Below are 18,444 nucleotides of genomic sequence, written 5' to 3' on the forward strand. Positions count from 1 at the left end.
GTATTTTTACTTCACTGTATTTAAATAATTGCGACGGAAGAACGTCCCAAACGTTACCACGAGAAATCTCTCGTTCGAGCGTTTCGAGGATACGATTGATTTCGTAGAGTGCATAATTTATTTTCACCGCGCGTCCGTATTTGTCGAGCCACCTTCGAGAACAAATATACGAATAACCCGGTGATTTGATTAACGAGGAATTACTCGAGGTATCAAGCGTTCGTCGACAGATATTCATCGTTGGCAAAGTGCCGTTTAATCGGTGCACTTAAAATTAGTTACGATGGCCTAGTTCGCGTGTCCTGTCGCGCGCGTTCCTCGAGATACGTTTTTAAACGACCGGATAAAGTATCGGGAATAAATATTGTTAATAAGCCAGATGCAGCCTTCGAGATGACAAAGATTTATCGAATTGCGGATAATCTAAGGACAGACAGATGGAACGCGAAGCCAGCCTCTCGTAACTCCGAAAGAAGAAAAACCGCTCTAGCAACCGAGAATAATATACTGGCAATTACGCGCAGCGAGGGTCGAACGATTTCTTCTTTTCCACTCTCCTCTCTTTCTCTCTCTCTCTCTGTCCTTCTTTCACAAGGATTACGAACGATCGACTTTCTCAATGATCGGAGAAACACGGAAGTGTCAAGAACACGAATCATGCCCTGAAATTCGATCCTTCTTATTAAGACCCTGTCGACGTCGAAGGAAAGAGGGGTTTAAATCGAACGAAAGACCCAGGGGCTCGCCGTTACGGAGCAAAAATAATTCGGTAAAAAATTACGAAATACGCGCCTCGAGAAATATTCGTTAATACCGTCGTTCGAACGTTTAAATATTACTGGTCGTGCACAGCCGCGGTGGTAACGAGTATTCGCTATTTGAAAAATTCCGTCTCGTTACGTAAGTCGTATATTCGGTGGATGTGTTCAATTGCATTTATTTTCTACTGGAAGCGACCAACGGATAAACGCATTGGTTACAGTTAAATATATTTTATTTACCCATCCACCTTTGACGCGATTTATTACCAAGTTGCTGAACAATTTTACGCGATACGCAAGATTCTATCTTGATCAACATTTCCGAACTACACTTTTACGTATTTAATGTCACAACTAAAGTATCATCGATCGATCAAAAGATGAAATTTATTAAATGTACAATTAAAATTCTACCATTTAAACATACTGGTATCAGAGATTTACTACTTAAAAAAAAACTACTCCGAATCGATTTCGTCGTAATTTGAATCTTCAATGTACTCACAGGTAGAATGCACTTGGGTGCATCGGGTGCATCTTACTCGCGCTTCCTTTCGTAGACCACGTACGCGTTATTAAAACACTTAATTACCAACCCCCACCCCCTCTGGTCCCCATTCATGATCGAATCGTCGAATCGCGGTGAAATCAAAGCTCCGAATTTCTTTTATCCGGCGTCCGGAGCCGGCGCTGTCATTAGCCCCGGTCTCGTTTTAAAAACTCGGTCACAATGCGAGTACGAAACAACGGGGCCGTGTAACCCTGGCGTCGCTTCCGACATAATCGCGAGGGTGTTTCGCGCGAACAAGGCGCGCAGAAATTCGGCAAATTAGCCTTATGGCCTTCGTATTTTGACACCGCGCGTTCATTGTCCCGGCGGACTCCCTTTTTCGTCGCCAGCCGCGGAATCGGATTCGACTGAATGCACCCTTTGTCCACGGAGCTATTTACCACGGCAATATGCTAGCAACCCCGCACGAGACCCGTCTCCGTGTCTCGCGAACCACGAATCCTTCGACTTTGCTCGCAGGTTGGCACCAACGTTTCGCCATTACGGCGAACGACACGTTCGAGAACGAGGAACGTGATCGATAAGCGTTCTAACGTCCCGAACCACTCACGAGCACCGATTTCATTTTTTCTATTTCGGAACGGAGTCTATCGTTTTCTCTATCGTCCTGTTTCGAACCGTCAAATTATGCCCGATGGATCGAGAAATTCGGGCCACCGAAATACACACGTATCGTCGACGAACGGGAAGAATACGTTCCGACGATACCGGATTAAATATCGCCGCGTTACAACCACGGTGCCACGTTTCGCGACAGCTGGAAATACCCGATGACGATTTACTCGCGTACCGAAATAGCGCCAAGTATCGACCGTAACTTAATAAATGCAAATTTTCTACGATTAAAATATCGTCGATACGATTCCAAGGAACGAGGAAGTATTATCGTTTCGGATGTTTATCGTGCGAGTAGCATCGAAGCTTTCGAACCTAGCTTGTAAAATTGAACGAATCGTTGAAAAACGAACTGGTATAGGAAACCAGATCGAGTGAAATTGTAAATTTGACGAAAAGTCGGTGAACAAAGTATCGCGAATCGGGCGATCAGGCACAGAGATCCATACCCGAAGTTATTGCACGCGTGCAATTTGAATTAAAAGAAGACGCGAGGAGATGCACCGAGCGAACGTCGAAGCGAAATATACGAAATTTACAGTGGACGCGTTCGTTGGCTTGATTCTTCCCGGTGGATCGCAATAATTGCGAGCAAGGGGCACACACGCGCGAAAAGTTGGAAAAACCACGAGCGAGCGAGCGAACGAAGCGGTGGAAATCGCGAGCGAACCGGTTTGCGAACGTGGCTGCACGTGAAAATCCGTCGCCGATGTAATAACTCTAATAACTCGTAATAAAGCCCGGGTGGAGTCATATTAGCGTCAGAAGCACGCGTGGGCGCACAAAGGGCGGCCGCCCTCGACAAACACTGTGACTTTTGATGATTATTAACTTCACGGGCCAGCCACGTCGACCAGGAGATGGGTAGCAGAGGGAAAAGGTGAAGGGGGAGTGGATCCATAGGCCGTACACAGTAATCTGTTGCCCCGGAGGCTTTCTGGTCCCGCCGTGGCAACCCTCTGCTCCTTCCCGCGCGACTCCTATACCCCGTGGCCTCAACCCCTACCCTACTACCGCCTGGGAACCAAATTAATAGTTAGTTCTGCTGGATATATCTCGAATTCGGTGTATTCCCCCGCGAGTGACCCTGGCTTCCCTTTCCTTCTTCCTTGTCTCCGGGCTGCGTTTGACATCGGTTACTCGTTAAAGGGCCGCGCGATATCTCGATCAAACGAAGCTCTTGCGGCGCTCGAATGGGATTAATTGAACCGGATCTCAGAATTGTTAATTTACGGTGCCCTTTGTCCGGTCGGTTCGTCCGGAACTCTCGACCAATATTTCGGTAGGGATCAACTTTGACGCGTCGATTTCTTAACGAAAGTTAAGCGGTTTCGTTCCTTCGAGTCGCGGCGAGACGATGTACCGTAGGCTCCGAAGGGTGTTCGATCGTCTCGAGATCGTTTCGCGGATGGTAAACAGAAGTTATCTTTTTCGTGGACTTTCGAATCGGATTACGTGCATCGATTTTGTACCGAACTTTCGTATACAGGAAACGCAAATTTTTGAATTACGCTCTACGAGTTTCTAGGATGATAGGGAGATTATGGAGTTCGGTCCACAGGATCGGTAAAATTCGAAGCCACCACTGCGAAGAACTCGCAGAGTTCGATATATTCTTCCTCACGAGCGAGTTTCCTACGCTCGAGAGAACCTGGACTATATTCTTGACTAGAGTGTCTTTGGTCTTACCTGTAATCAGTTCCCTGCCATCTGAATTTTAAACGACCCTCGAACCTTCGGATTCACTTTGCCCGACATCAAACTTTCCCCGAGGAAATGAATCTTACCTAGCGTACGCGTCTACGAGGGAGGTATCCTTCATTCGGTGGAAAAGTAGATCGGAACGGAGGGTTCTATTAGTTTCGTCGGGAGAATCTCGCGCGAATTTAACCCGGAACTTTTCACTGGCAAACCAAGGATCGAAGCCGAGGGAATAAAATTTCGGTGGAACAACTGATCTCGACCACGTTTCTACCTACTTTTCGAATTTCGGTTCGCTCTTTAACCGTCCCAATCGTTTCTAGAATTTCTTTCCACGGAATGGAAGTCCTCTGTAGCACGAAAGTCCAAAGATGAGGAAATAAAATTCACGTAGATCCACTTTGTACCTCTGCCAAGAACCAGTCTCGTATCGCTAAACAATTTCCCGACGAAATTCGAATTCGATCGGCAGGATCTTCGCCTACTTGGAGTCCAGGCAAGATAACTTCACCTAGACGGAGTCCAGGCAGCATCCCTGACCGTTTTCCTCGACACGATGAAAACTGGAGCAGATTCGTTATCTGGTCGGGTCCGAAGGATCTTACCGAATCGTCGATAGGGTCGCGAGGGTCGGCGATCGGGCAACAGTTTAGTGTTACTAATCCTCGGCGGCGATTTCTCGTTCGCATTCATCGGTAGATCGTTACGGGGGCTCGAGCCGCGCGCGTCGCGTACCTGCGATCCAGCTTCGGGGCCCGTAGCAGAAATCTCAAACTCCTGAAACGGATATATTTTCACGAAGTGACATTCATCCACGGCGCGGAGAGTGGCTCGGTCCTGCCTTTGTAAGGGATCCCCTCACGGTTGCATTTTGCATCTATGCGCCGCCCGAACCGTCGAGCGCATGCAGCGGCAAGAAATTCGATCTTAAAACCAGCTCCGGAAAAAAGAGACGAGCCAATGAAGGCGCTTAAAGGGGACGGTGGGGCGAGGGGTGGGGAAGGGGGCGGGCAGCAACCAGTGGAACTGAATACGTTTGTACCTGAGCCCGACAATGGGCCTCGTAATTCGATTACAAGGACCGCCAGCTAATTGTTAATTGCTGGCCTCAGGACCATATGCCGACAAAGGTTTCATAACATTATATGGAATATTAAAACGAGCAGGCACATGCGTGGATTTTCTATGCGTGTGCCCTACATGAAGGTCCTTTGCCGGCCTCCTAACGCGGTCACGGCAACCAACGTCCTCCGCGTCTTCCTGGTCGTTCCTCGATCCGCTTCGTGGGAAAAGCTTCCTATTCTTACGCGGCACAACTCGCCGATGACTCCTCACGGGGACGAGGTTTCCTACGATACGACTCACGAAACCGGACGATGAGTTCGAGGTGTCCTTCCGTACGAATTTAGAAAGCTTTCGATCGGAAAATGTCCCACGTGTTTTCATCTTTGCGGTAGAACGTCGAGAAGAATATTACGGAAGAATCTAGTTGCGTTATCGTGGAGGTTTAGCGATACAGAGGACGCACCGGTCCCAGAAATTCGCTAAGAATAAATATCTGAAAACGATCAGACCTTGCGCTTATCTCCTCTTTGTGGTAATACCTAACACCTTGTCTGCACAGAAAATCGTTCCGCGTATCGTGTAGAAAGATTAAAATGAACGTATTCCGCCCCAAGAAAGGAAAGAAAGATACGCGACGATTTGGGTAGCATAGAACGAGAAAAATATATCCAAAGTGCGAAAATCATTATCAAGGAGCATTGAAACAAGATGGAAAGTGTATTGGAACGACATAGTTGGACTCTTCTCAAATTGTATCAACGTCCACCGAGTTTTCCCAGTGTTCAAACATTTGAGTGTACGATCTTGAGAAGAGAGCGTGTATCCTCACCTGTTCGGGACATCGTCCGCGAAAGAAGACCCGGTCAGTTACGAGGGCTAAAGTTTCAGGTCCGAGATCTAAGGGACCCGTGTTCTCCATCGGCCTAGATTCGATCATCCTCGCGCGTGTCGCGAGCGGTATCGTTGGTAGTTCCACGCGCGGTAGCCTACGCGTCTCGTGGTCCCAGGTATTCGCGAACGAGTACTCTCCACTCCACGTTCCCGAGAACGTAGCGAACTCCACCGTTGCGACTTCCCAGCGATTAATTACCCAGGTAATTACCACGGGTAATTTAAGGCGGCGAACGACGACGTATCGTGCGGTGCTACGAGCAGTCTTTTTTCAGCCCAGCTCTCGTGGCTCATCCCGCCCCAAGCATCGGACGCGTGTTCGTTCGTACCCTTGGTGTTTAACGGCTAATCTGCCAAATGAAGTGTTTTTGTGTTTGAGCACAACACTTCGTCTCAATAGAGGAGCAAAACCGCCCTCGGGAAAAGGGTTGCTCCGACATGATTGATGCCCGAGGGGCCAGAGTAAGGGTCTCCTCCGCCAACCCTTTTTAGCCCGAGCGCTAAACGGAGCGCTTAATTGAGCCACAGACCTCAGAACCTCGGACAGCTAATCTCCCGGACGTATTTACGGGAAAACGATGGACCGACCCGAGTGTTTCTTGTTCCTCGAGTTCTTTGCTTGGCGTGCGGTTACGGCCGCGACGGTGAGCGTTTCTGCTTTCGCGAGCTCGCGACAACCATCTCGAACGGTTCAATGCTCGCCCCGAAGCAACGTGTACGTGACTTACGAGAAGACCTCGATCGTTTCTTGTCGCGGTAATTGGTGCTCGGTCAATGTCTTTTGGCGAGTGAACGTCTTGGAGGAAGAAGCTACGAGTCGTTCTCGAGAGCCTTTACGCGCGAACGTTTAGGTAGATGCCATCGAATCCAAGTGTAGATGCTTTTTGGCGGTAGAGAAAGTTTTGGAAGAGTTGGATGGTTCGAGGACCAGCTTTGCGCGATAGGAATCTTCAAGCGTTGTCTTTCAATCTAGTTGTTCTTTCGTAAAGATTACGCAGTAATCTGTTCCGTAATTTAGCGTAGTTGGATGTCGAGGTTGCGGATTAAGGGATTCGATCTTAGAATCCGAGAGAGAGACACCAAAGGGAGTAATGTGTCACGCGGGTACACAGAGTCTCCACGGTGGAGAAAGTTTCCACTGCCATTTTGCAATCTTGACAATCCTCTCTAGACTCGGTTTCTCGTCTCGATCATCCCTGACGACGAGGGTAGAGTTTCTGTTCTCGATAGAGTGTACATTCGCGATGAGAAAAGTCTTTGACCTAGGACCAACCTCGTGCTATGGAAATTTTCTCTCGTGCTATAGAAATTTTCTTTCGTGCTATAGAAATTTTCTTTCGTGCTATAGAAATTTTCTCTCGTGCTATAGAAATTTCCTCTCGAGCGCCATTTTACGATCTTACAGTCATTTGGAAAGGATCGTGACCGTAGCAAATACGTAGAATCGAGTGTGACGGATGTTGCAAATTAACGGATTCGTTTTTAGGGAAATATCGTGGAGAGATCGGGGAATCCCCAAGCCACCTGAGGATAATCCTCCTTAGATTCGATTTCTCTTCTGGATCCCTCCGCCGTCTTCGCAGCATCCGCATCGGAGGTGATCGATTCCCCGTTGGAGGACGAAGAGAGAGAGAGAGAGAGACAGAGAGAGAGAAGACTATTTTTTCCTCTCGTTCCCGTCGTATCATCCCACGAAGTTTCCTCGGTTTCCTCTCGAATTGAACCCGTCCTCACGGTTTGCCGAGAGGCGGCACAGTGCGCGCGGGCGTGCAAAGTGTCGAGCCGTGGGTTCGTGTGTCTCTGTACGCGCGCGTGCGCGCGAGCGAGCGAGCGAGCGAGCGAGCGAACGAACGAAAGGACGAACACTGGCCCGTAATGGAGTTTCCAAATATTCGGGGAGCCCTCGCTCAATTTCGAACAATTTGCATTTAGGGTGAAGTGCAATTAATAGAAGCGGGGTGTTGTCCCGCGCCATTCCACGCCTATTAACACTATATTCCGCGGGAGTTTAGCATATCGAGGGGGCAATATTGAGTTACGCGACAGTAATTATAATACTCGTTAGACGGCACTGCAAGAGTTTACCCACTTCGCATGCTCTCGCGACCCGCAGGATCGAAGGACGTGTTCCTGCGCCGACTTAAGGGTCTCGACAGTCTGTTACCGAGAAACGACGTCCCCGCTCACCGTTCCACCCCGTCCCCGTACGACCCTTCTCCTCCAGCAGCATTTTAAATGGAAAAAATGCCCGGTTAACGAACCGGGGAGATGTTAACGAATTAAGCGCCGCTATAATTTCTGGCCGAAAGCTCTCGCTCGTAGCTGACGAACGTCTCTCGATTAATTAGCTTCTGGTAAACGTCCAGGAGAACGAAATTTTACCCCTCTTTATGGTAAACGAATTTCACTCGATGGAAAACGATCGTTCCACGGTTTCGTACGATTTTCCTAGAAAGAAGAACCTTCCTGCGAACGTTCTCGAATCGTTTCGATGAGGAACGTTAGCGGTGAAGAATTATCTCTCTTCTTTCGTCTCCAAGACTCCATCGCTCCTACTTTGCCATTGGGTATCGTCGAGGTTCACCATCTTGGATCGAACACTCCCCGTGCGTACATCTTCGAGATGTACACTCAAGACACGTTCGTTTAACGGGCGGTTGACTCTTCTCGGAAAGTTTCATCCAGGCCCCGCGAGTTGGTCCGACTCGTTTCATTTCTCACCACTGACACTCGATCGTCCCGAGGACGGTGGCGGGCGCTAGTCGACATTTTTCCGCTTCCCTGTCACGTCCCGTTCCTAGTACTAGAACCGTGGCCGTCCTACGCGATCCGTCGCGTTATATTTTTTTTTCTCCCTTTGGTTCGTCCGCGACGCCCTTGGTCGCGCAGCAGGTGTCCCCGGTCCCACGATCTTCGCTATTTCCCGCCGCCCCATTTTCTCCTCTCCCGGCGGGGCTCTCGCGCCTAGCGCGAGGCCATTATCTTATTTTCCGCTTGGGAACATCGCACCCACAAGAAAAACGATCTGACGCGCGGAAGGAGGCACGGGGAGAAAGGCCATTGGTTGCTCACGCGGAAGATCAGAGGTGCTTGCGCGTAATAACATTTGTATCCGCGAACGTCTTCCTCTTTGGGGCGATATCGAGCTCGAACGCTCTTTATCCAGACCGTGGGGAGTTCTTCGTCCGTCAAAATTAGATGTATCTGGATCGCTTCGACCATTATTAACACCGCCGAGACGCTCAACGATCATCCCTGGATGGACGATCACGATAGGGAGAACGAGGAATAATAGAAATCCTGGACGGCTCGTTTCCTTCGACGATGGACGGTAGTATTTTTACCCAGGCCGCAGTATTTCTCAACCTTGTTCGAAACCGGTGGGTTTTTCACTCTGGAACGAACCACGAATGAATTATCGTTTTTTTTTCTCTTGTGATTTCTTTTTGCAGTACACAGGGTCCATCGGTGCAGTTTTTACGGACATAGGAAGGTTGCGCGGAGGAAATTTTCACGCGAGTTTACCTAAATTATACTTTTATCGAAATACATTATCCTTCGGATACTTGCAGACACAGTTGGCTTTATCGGAGCAGTTAGAAAGGACGAGAAACGATCAGAGAATATTGCTGGAAAGTCGACTCGTTCCGCGTGACGTTTCCAGAATCGAAACGGTCAATTTCGATTTTCCGCTCCGGTTTTTGTCTCCCGTAAATGCGTCGATCGTTGCGAACGATATCGACAGTTCTTTCTCGTTGCAAATCGAATTACACGCGATCACGGATGCTGAGAACGACAACTCGCGAGACATTATTTTGATTCATATCCAGAATCCAGCAGCTCGTACGAATATACCATTAGCGGCCCTTAACCTGGTGCGAAAATTCTCACTGTTTGCCCTTCGCTGAACAGCTTTACGGCGCCACGTATGGGTATTAATATTGCGTCGCGAGCTTATGGTTCTCGGTCTACTGACCACGAGGGGCACGAGTACACCGCGAGCAGAGGGACAGTTATATCCGTTCGGAACTATAGTCGAACCACTGATAAATAATTCACCGTTTCGGCTGGTAAAGGAGAGACAATTCCGAGAGAAACACAGATCGCTAAATTGATACTTGTCCCAGTGTTTTCTGCAAATTCCAAACCTAACACACTTCCATGGGATGTTCCTACGATGTGTAAATATAATTAATTCTTCTGCACCGTACAAGAAGTCGTTCAAGACAATTGCGCAAAGAATCTATTAAAACATCTATTAAACTTTCGACAGGTAGGAAAACCAAGTAAGAAATCATGCACAATTTGTCGAGATGGAAAATTTCATTGCCGAATAAAATCGCTCGAGATTATACTCCCTTCCAAATCGAATAAAAATGTATACAACTAGGAAAAGTAATTTTATCAATCATTTTCCGCTCTAGAAATATCGTCATCGTACGGGGGTTAATATTGGTCAATATTTGCGCGAAAATGGAATCGCGAAATAAAAATTCCAAATAAAAATTTGGAAAACTCTCGAACGACTCTGGACCTCCCGGAGGTTGATTGTACGCGGAAAATAATTTCGAAAAGACGCGTCTTCTTCTTCCTTCTGTTGGTGGTCTTCCTCTTTCTGTTCTCACGGTGCGCATGATCCGTCCCGCGGTTAATTTCTGCGCGTTTCCCCGCATTGCGTGCGCAATTGCGTCGGAAAGCGACGCGGAGTCGTCGCGCGCGGAGAAATTCGCGGCAGTAGCCATGGTTACGGGCGTTGATCGGCGGGGCTGGGCGGAGGCGGCGTGCGTGACTAATTTGACACCCCGTAGATATAGGTGCGCCTAACCCAGACAGTCACCTGCGATTCGTGCCGGCCTCGTGTCGGCGCTAACGATCACGATTTCGTCCCCCCCTCCTCTCCTTCCTCCACCCTCTGTTCACCCCTTGCTCGACCCCCGCCTCCCCCGCACCCCCCCTAATAAAACCGAATTAAACGGCCCGATAAGCGCCGCTGCTGCGGAAGAATCAGCCACCCGGCCGATTTCGACTGGTTTCGATGGCGAATTTTCGCGCGAGCTTTTCCCGTTCGCGATCATCGAAGAATCGAACGCGGCGCGAATCGGTGTTCATCGACGTTACTTCGAATTTAACGGGTTCGAGAAATTATTATGCTAATAACGGTGAGTATTCGAATAGGATAGATGTATAGATAGTATACTCGAGGATAGATGCAGTTCGACTATTCGAGTACCGTTCGAGTACTGTTCAAAGTGATTCGAATGTTCGAATGTTGCGCGAACACTGAATCGATTCGAATATTCGAATACTATGCGAACACTGTATCGATTCAAATCTTCCAATACCATTCGAATACCGAAGTGATTCAAATCTTCCAATACCATTCGAATACCGAAGTGTGTCAAATCTTCCAATACCATTCGAATACCGAAGTGATTCAAATCTTCCAATACCATTCGAATACCAAAGTGATTCAAATATTCGAATATTACGCGAACACTGTATCGATTCGAATATTCGAATACTATGCGAACACTGTATCGATTCAAATCTTCCAATACCATTCGAATACCGAAGTGATTCAAATCTTCCAATACCATTCGAATACCGAAGTGATTCAAATCTTCCAATACCATTCGAATACCAAAGTGATTCAAATATTCGAATATTACGCGAACACTGTATCGATTCAAATATTCGAATACCATTCGAATACCGAAGTGATTCAAATCTTCCAATACCATTCGAATACCGAAGTGATTCAAATATTCGAATATTACGCGAACACTGAATCGATTCAAATATTCGAATACTACGCGAACATTGAATCGATTCAAATATTTGAATACCGAAGTGATTCAAATATTCGAATACTACGTGAACACTGAATCGATTCAAATATTTGACAATCATTCGAATACTATTCGAGAACTTCAGTGTTGCAAAATAAATGTTCCAGCAACGATATTCGAATACTCAACTATTCGAAATTCGTTCGTACTATTCGAGTACCTACGAAATATTCGAACTCCAAATTGTTCGAGTAGGCCCAGCCCCAACTCGAATGAGGCGAGGGTTAGGAACGGATCGAATGTTTCCGCGAAATGAATTAATACACTTAGAGGTATGCGATTCGATCAGTGAGCAAGGAATTGGAGTTCTGATTCAATTAAACCGCGATTGTAAAGTTAACGAACAGCGAGATGTTTCGCGAGTTATTGTTTCAAACCCGAAACAATGACAACGTAATTTACGATACTGGTATGTGTATTAATAAACCAACTCCGATAGAGTGTATATTACGGGTTTTGTTAAACTTTACGTTGAATTCGAGCGGGGTTGGGAGCAAATTGAAGTACAACATTACCAGATCTTCGGTGGCTTTCGACGATAGATCAATGTTGCTACGCAGGAAATCCTGTTAGTTCTACGCGTGACAAATAGTTGGAAAATAAATACTGCAGACATTCGATTACCATAAAACAAACAGATTACCGTATAATCCGTTACACGATGGTTCGAAACGCTCTATCGGCTACCTAAATACCCCGGTATCGTGATTCGAAATTTCTGTCGCGTTACAGGAGCGATTAGAATGTCGTTGAAATTGTTGTTACAAGCGCGGGAGTCTCATAGTCGAACGTTTGGTCCCGTACAATATTCGTTAACGAGGTTCGCGCGGCAAGAAAATAGTTGTAGAACGACGCGTGTCTCTTTACCTTTGAACGGGGTTTCCATGGCGACGAAACGGTAAATAACGTCGAACAGCGCCCAAGAAATACCCCCCGGTAGTTGCCCCCCTTTATTTTGCGTGTTCTTGTCTCGTCCCGAGATGATTTTCCCGCGCGACAAATTAATCGAAATTATTTTTCGCGACGACGAACGAGTCTCTCTCTCACTCTCTCTCTCTGTCTCTCTGTCTCTCAAAACTACCCCTTTTCCCCCTTTTAGAACGCGAGTTTTCGTAATTGACCATTGTCGCGAACAACCGTGGTCCCTGGTTGGTCGATCGTCGTTGAAAAATATTTTTTTCCACGGTGGTGGACACCGTGGCGCCAATTCGGATTTTCTTCGTAAACGGAACGAAAACAGGGGAAGATCGCTTTTAAATTGCGCTCTCAAAAGCTTTCAGGAACGATTGCAGGTTCGATATTAGTTTCGCATCCTTCCCCACCGCCCCTCTCTACCACCGTTTTCCCCTGCCCCCGTTGATTCTGGCTCGACGAATGTATTTCCCGTCGTGAGGCGAGCGGTTTGAAATTCTTCCGCGGGGTGGTGTGCGAGCGTCGAAAAAAATTGTAATCGAATTGGAGTATTTTTCCAATTGGCAATCGTCGAGCGAGCTGTGCGCGCGGAACGATTGGGCGTCCGGGCTCTTCTCTCTCTTTCACGTGCTTTTACCCTTTCTCTCATTCTTTCTTTCTCTCTGTCTCTCTCTCGATTCCAAATTAGTTGGCCTACCGCGAAAAATCAATCTGCTCGCTTTTTTCCGCCCGCCTCGGTCGTACTTTCCGCTCGTTGTCGATTCCATTCGCGGTGGTCAGAGGGAAAATACAGTTCCAACCCCCCTCGAGGGGTTCCTCCACGAGCGAAATGTCATCGATGGCCTCGACGCGATCTCGCGACTCGTCGCGTCTTCTTAGATTTAATGGACTTTCGTGGATATCGATCGACCGGCACACGGAATCGTTTCGACCGCTCGATTTTACGATATCGCGGAGCTTGGTTAAATCGTAACGATTAATTATCGACTAGGCTGACGCGAGCCTACCGTTCGAGAATATCGCGAATTCGAACGATACGATCTCTCGGGACGTTTGTCTCTCGTTCTCACGGATGTTATCGGTAACTCAACAACGCGTTTCACGTTTAACGTGAGTTTCGTTAATTTTAACGTATCTCCAAGCTGCGACGAATAAAATAATTCTTGTCGATCGAAGAGAATCCCGAAATTATCTTTCGTAATTTTAAAAGATAATGTCTTGCCTCCTCGATTCCGAAGCCGATGCATACTTTACGGCAAATAAATTGCTCAAGTCTCAATTTGAGAGACTTCCAATTTGCTTTGCAATGGAACCGACTTTCCTCTGCGGTTCTACCGTTCCTATTCTGGATTGAAACTCTCTGTGATATCAATTACAGACGAGATCCTTTCTTTACTCGATCGGTTTCTGTACTCCGTTCGTACGTACGTGTCCGTTTACGTTCGTCGTACTGAAACATTCCTCGCTACGACGGTAGAGATACTTAAGACAAATATTCTAAACACTTGCGTTCGTGGTTCGTAATTTTTTCTAATATTCTCTTCGATCTCTCGCTAAACTTTTCCTCGCGTTCTTACCGATTGTTAAACCGAATCGGTCGCTCTCTTCGCCCAATTAATTTCGCGTTGCGCTTACGTGGAACTTATAAGGCGACAATTGTCTCGAACAGCAGGTATTCCGACGGAGTTAATTTCGTTAAGTGTTTCCAGCTAAACTCGCCCCTCCTATCGATTTCAGGACCTAGTCGTTCGGCGCGAATCGACGTATTAGTCGGTTTATACCTTGTTTCTCGTACCTCGGCAAATTTGCTATCGCGTGACACGTACGATAAAACGCGCGACAATTACGTGCTCGATGAATTTTCGTTGCCCCCCCTCACCCTATTAAAAATAAATCGGTATAAACGTGCCCGTAATATAAGAACGGACGTGCATTATTCCGCGGGGTAAATCAAATGTCTTTTAAGTCCGGCTTATCAAGCGGACGCGCGTACGTTTCATTAAGCTCGTTCGGCTGTCAATTTCGATATGAGTTTTTTTTTTTTTGCGTGGAACGCGAGCGTGGAAACGGAAAAGAAATAAATGTTTCCGGGTATGGAAAAAGGAAGCCGGCGAGACCCGGCAATCGGGGAATCGAAGCGAACGTTTAATAATTCAGGATCGAGCTCGTTCGAACCGCGTCGAGTTTCTGTAATTTTTTAAATTCTCTTTGCTCTCGTGTTAAATACTCGAATCGATCTTAAAGGCTCCCGGAGTCACGACACTCGATTGATTGGGCGGTGAAACAGAGCGTTTCGACAAATCGCAAAAGTATTATTTATAATTTTGAAAGAAAGATTAGGAAGAGTTTTTATTCTAAGAATATGGATTGTGAAACTATCGATACGTGAAAAATGTAGAAATTAATACCAAAAGTATCAGTTATATGTTCAACAGTAGCGTATCGTTTGTCTCAATTACATAAAGTCACAGTTACCGAAAACGTTCAACCCTTATCGCTCCCGATTAATGAATTTCTAACGAAAATTTACCTCGTGCTTGTATTCCTCTTGTAATTATTTACATTTACATTGTAAGGACCGTTTACCCAAAAGAGATCGAAATTCCCAGATAAAAATCGCTCGAACGAAACTCAAGCTCGTCCAAGACTATTATAAGTGTACTTTGTACGTTCGTCCGAGCGCGTGCTATTGCTCACTCGATTAATAACTGCGCACACATCGCGCGTTCCCGATGAAAGATTACGCGACTTTACACTGTACGATAACTTTATTCACGTGTTACACGAAGAGCGAACCGAAGTAGCGATTTGCATGGGAGTCTTCTGGTACGAATCTTTCGTAAACGATCGGTACAGATCTTCGCGAGCCTATTCAATCTTGCACACCTCGAACCAACGCACTCTTCGTGTTCTCCACAACCGTGATATTTCATTTCGTGTAACCGTTTCGCGTACTTTTCACCGCCGCGAACAATTCGACGATGGAAATACACGCGTGGTAGCCATTCGCGTACCGGGCGCCATTTTCGAACGCGCAAAGGGCACGCATTTCACCAGTAACGGTCCTGAGTAACAATAACAAGCTTAATAAGCAATTCGACGTTTCGATATCGGTCGAGGCGCACAGGGCGCATCCAATAAAATCTCCGCACTCCGGACGATAATTATCGCGAGAAAACAGCGTTAATCCCCGCAATCAATCTGGCGTATATGCGGGCAGGGGATGCATGAAAATCTGGAAAACGCGCTTTCCCGGTCGCAATCGGGCTACGGTGACCGCCGACCGGACCCCTACCACCGAAACAACCCGGTTTGTCCAATAAAAGCTCCGTTTTCCCTTCACTCTCGCCCCCACCCTCCGCCCACGCCCACCCACTGGTCCCCCCTTCCGCCGTTCCGCAAAACCATCTCGTCGAGCGGCCTAATAAATCCGACAGATAGGATTGGCGTGCGCTATCAATTAAAAATGATGAAACCGAACGTGCGTCCGCCTCTCTGTTTCGCAGCGTCGAGATTTCCTCTCTTTCTCACTCTCAGTTCTACCTGGTTCTCTCTCTCTCTCTCTCTCTCTCTCTTGTTCTCTCTCTACGGTTCTCGCTTTTCGAGAGGAGCGCGGCTGATTCCTTCGCCTTGTCTGCTCGCGTAATAAGCTTAAGCGATTAGGTGTACCTTAGGGGCGCACCGGCGTTCCCTTCTTCGACCTTCCAGCTCCTCGGTTTCCAGTCGGCAGGAGAAGCAGCCGCTGTGGTAGGGGCAGCGAAATAAACGAGAGAGAAAGAGAGAAGGAACGGGCCAACCCCCTGGAGAAAATTGAAAAAAGTAGAACGGAGAACGGTGGGGCGATGCGACGACAGCACCGGCAGGTTTTAAACGCAATTTAAATTTTTAATTGCGACTCTCTCCTAGAGGGGAACACCTCCGCTTCTATTCTTCGTCCTTTTCACGCGATCGCGCTTTATCCTTTGGACGGGGGCACCGCTCCGTCTCGCTTTCCTCAACGTTTTCTTTCTCATCGATTCAACGTATTCTTCGCGATTCGAGTCGTTCGGGTGCTCCTCGCGACCGATACGGTGATTAAATTTTAACGTTCATTGAATATTCCGCGTTGAAAATAATCCGAGGACATTTTTTTACGCCTGCAAAGATCTCGTCTTTTGATTTCGAACTGTCGTGGAAACCGTATACGCGGATGACTTTTCCTTTCTCGTTTTTATCGTTAATATTTATTTGAACGATTCGAATACTTTCTATCTTTCTTAAACGGGGCACTTTTTTTTTACAGATATGAAAAGTATCTTAAGAACGCTCTTCGTTCACCAAGATCGACTTCTACTTCATCGATTACAATTCCTCCAAACCGATCCTACCCCTTTATCTAAGTGTCCCCTACACACTACCCCCCAGAAACTTCTTCCACTTCTACATCGAACGTAAGTAAATTTTAAAACACTCTAGAATCGCAAAAATCGTTCTCCATGTCACCGATAACAATTCCTCCTCACCCAATAGTGTCCCTCTATTTAATTTTCGCGCCTCACGAGTGCCCCCCGGTACAATACCCTCCTAAAACATCCTCCATTCCTACATCGAACGTAAATAAATCTTAAAACACTCTGGAATCGCAAAAATCGTTCTCCATTTCACCGATAACAATCCCTCGAAATCGATCGTGCCCCCCGACGAGTGTCCCCGCGCGTTACCCCCCGAAACTTCTTCGATTTTAGCCGATCGTGAGCGCAACGTCGCATAGACGTCGATAACATCGCCCCGTGCCGGAATAGTCGGAAACGTGTCCAGGAGGGGGGTTTATCGGGGGCAATCGAACCACGGGCGAAGTGAAAACCGGGTGAAAAATCAATTCCGCGCTTCGACAGACAAAAAAGCAGGTGCTCGTAAAGGCTGACGAGCTGGGGGCCAGGTTATTATCCGGGCCGCGGTGAACATACCAGGCGGCCGTGTGCAACCGTACGGCGGCCGCCCGACGAGCGTGCTGCCCCCCTCCACCCCCGACCATGGGAGTCTAATCGATGCGTCGTCGCATGCGACTGCGTGCTTTTATCGCTGTCACGCACATAATTAATTTAATTTAGTTTAATACGTCGAGCCAGCGTCAGGCGGCGATTGCTGTTCCGATTGTTTGCACGGAAACGCTACCATTAACCCGACCCGCGTGCGCGCGCGCCAACGATCGTTCAGGCGGCCACGACACTCGTATCCGTTGAATTCGAGCGAGAGAGAGAGTGAGAGAAAGAGAGAGAAAGAGAAGAAGAGAGGAGAATAATAAATCGGCCGATTTGCGACAGTCCACGAATCACACCGATTACTCTTAATAGCCGAGAACGTTAATTTATGATCGACCCCCGGGGAATTTTTATTTCGGTCCCTCCGTACCGGCGCATCGGAGTTGTAGTTTTATTTTTACGCGTCTCTCTCACACGTTCTCTCTCTTGGACGATTTTTATCTCTATTTTTCTTCCTATTTTTTTCTTTTTTTTATTCTTCCTTTCCCGACACTGTTTTCGCGACGAATATAAAAGTCAATAGAGCGAGATTCGATTTGCTGCGAATTATACCAGTCACGTCGCGTCAAAGGGCCGATGGTAAATTATGAGCGAAGTTTAAAGAGCGACGCGACCCACCGAGTTTACGAGGGTTTTTTAATAAACGCTCCGTGAGCCCCCACGAATCCGCGCCGCGGTTCGATACAGGCTATATAATTCCTTTTATGAGCGAGGTTCGTTCCTTTTCGTCGCATCGTTGGTAACACGATCCACAGACCGCTTTACACCTATTCCTCGTCCTCTGCGCGGTGTCGCGAGGTTTGACGAGTTGATACTGACCATTGGTCGCGTGACACGATTATCGAAAAATCGTACGAATTTGCGAAACGAACGTAACCGCATCATCGACCCCCTTGGAAAGTTCTCGGGGGTCTCGAGAGAGAGGGAGGGGTACGGTGATACATTTTGTTTCGATGTTGGTAATTTTATAGGAACGCGTACGCGTGTACTCGTTCCCGAAATTCTCCTCGTTCGTGGGAAGAAATTATCGACCATTTTTGTACATACCGTTCACGAAT

General features: G+C 47.4%; 1 protein-coding gene across 1 annotated transcript in view; it reads right to left on the bottom strand.

Annotated features, from left to right (window-relative positions):
- LOC143151952 (retina and anterior neural fold homeobox protein 2) overlaps positions 1-18,444 on the bottom strand; it is a 53,476-nt gene that overhangs the window by 8,784 nt on the left and 26,248 nt on the right. The window lies entirely within an intron of this gene.

This window comes from Ptiloglossa arizonensis, chromosome 10 (assembly GCF_051014685.1).
Source record: "Ptiloglossa arizonensis isolate GNS036 chromosome 10, iyPtiAriz1_principal, whole genome shotgun sequence".
NCBI classification, from domain to species: Eukaryota; Metazoa; Arthropoda; class Insecta; order Hymenoptera; family Colletidae; genus Ptiloglossa; species Ptiloglossa arizonensis.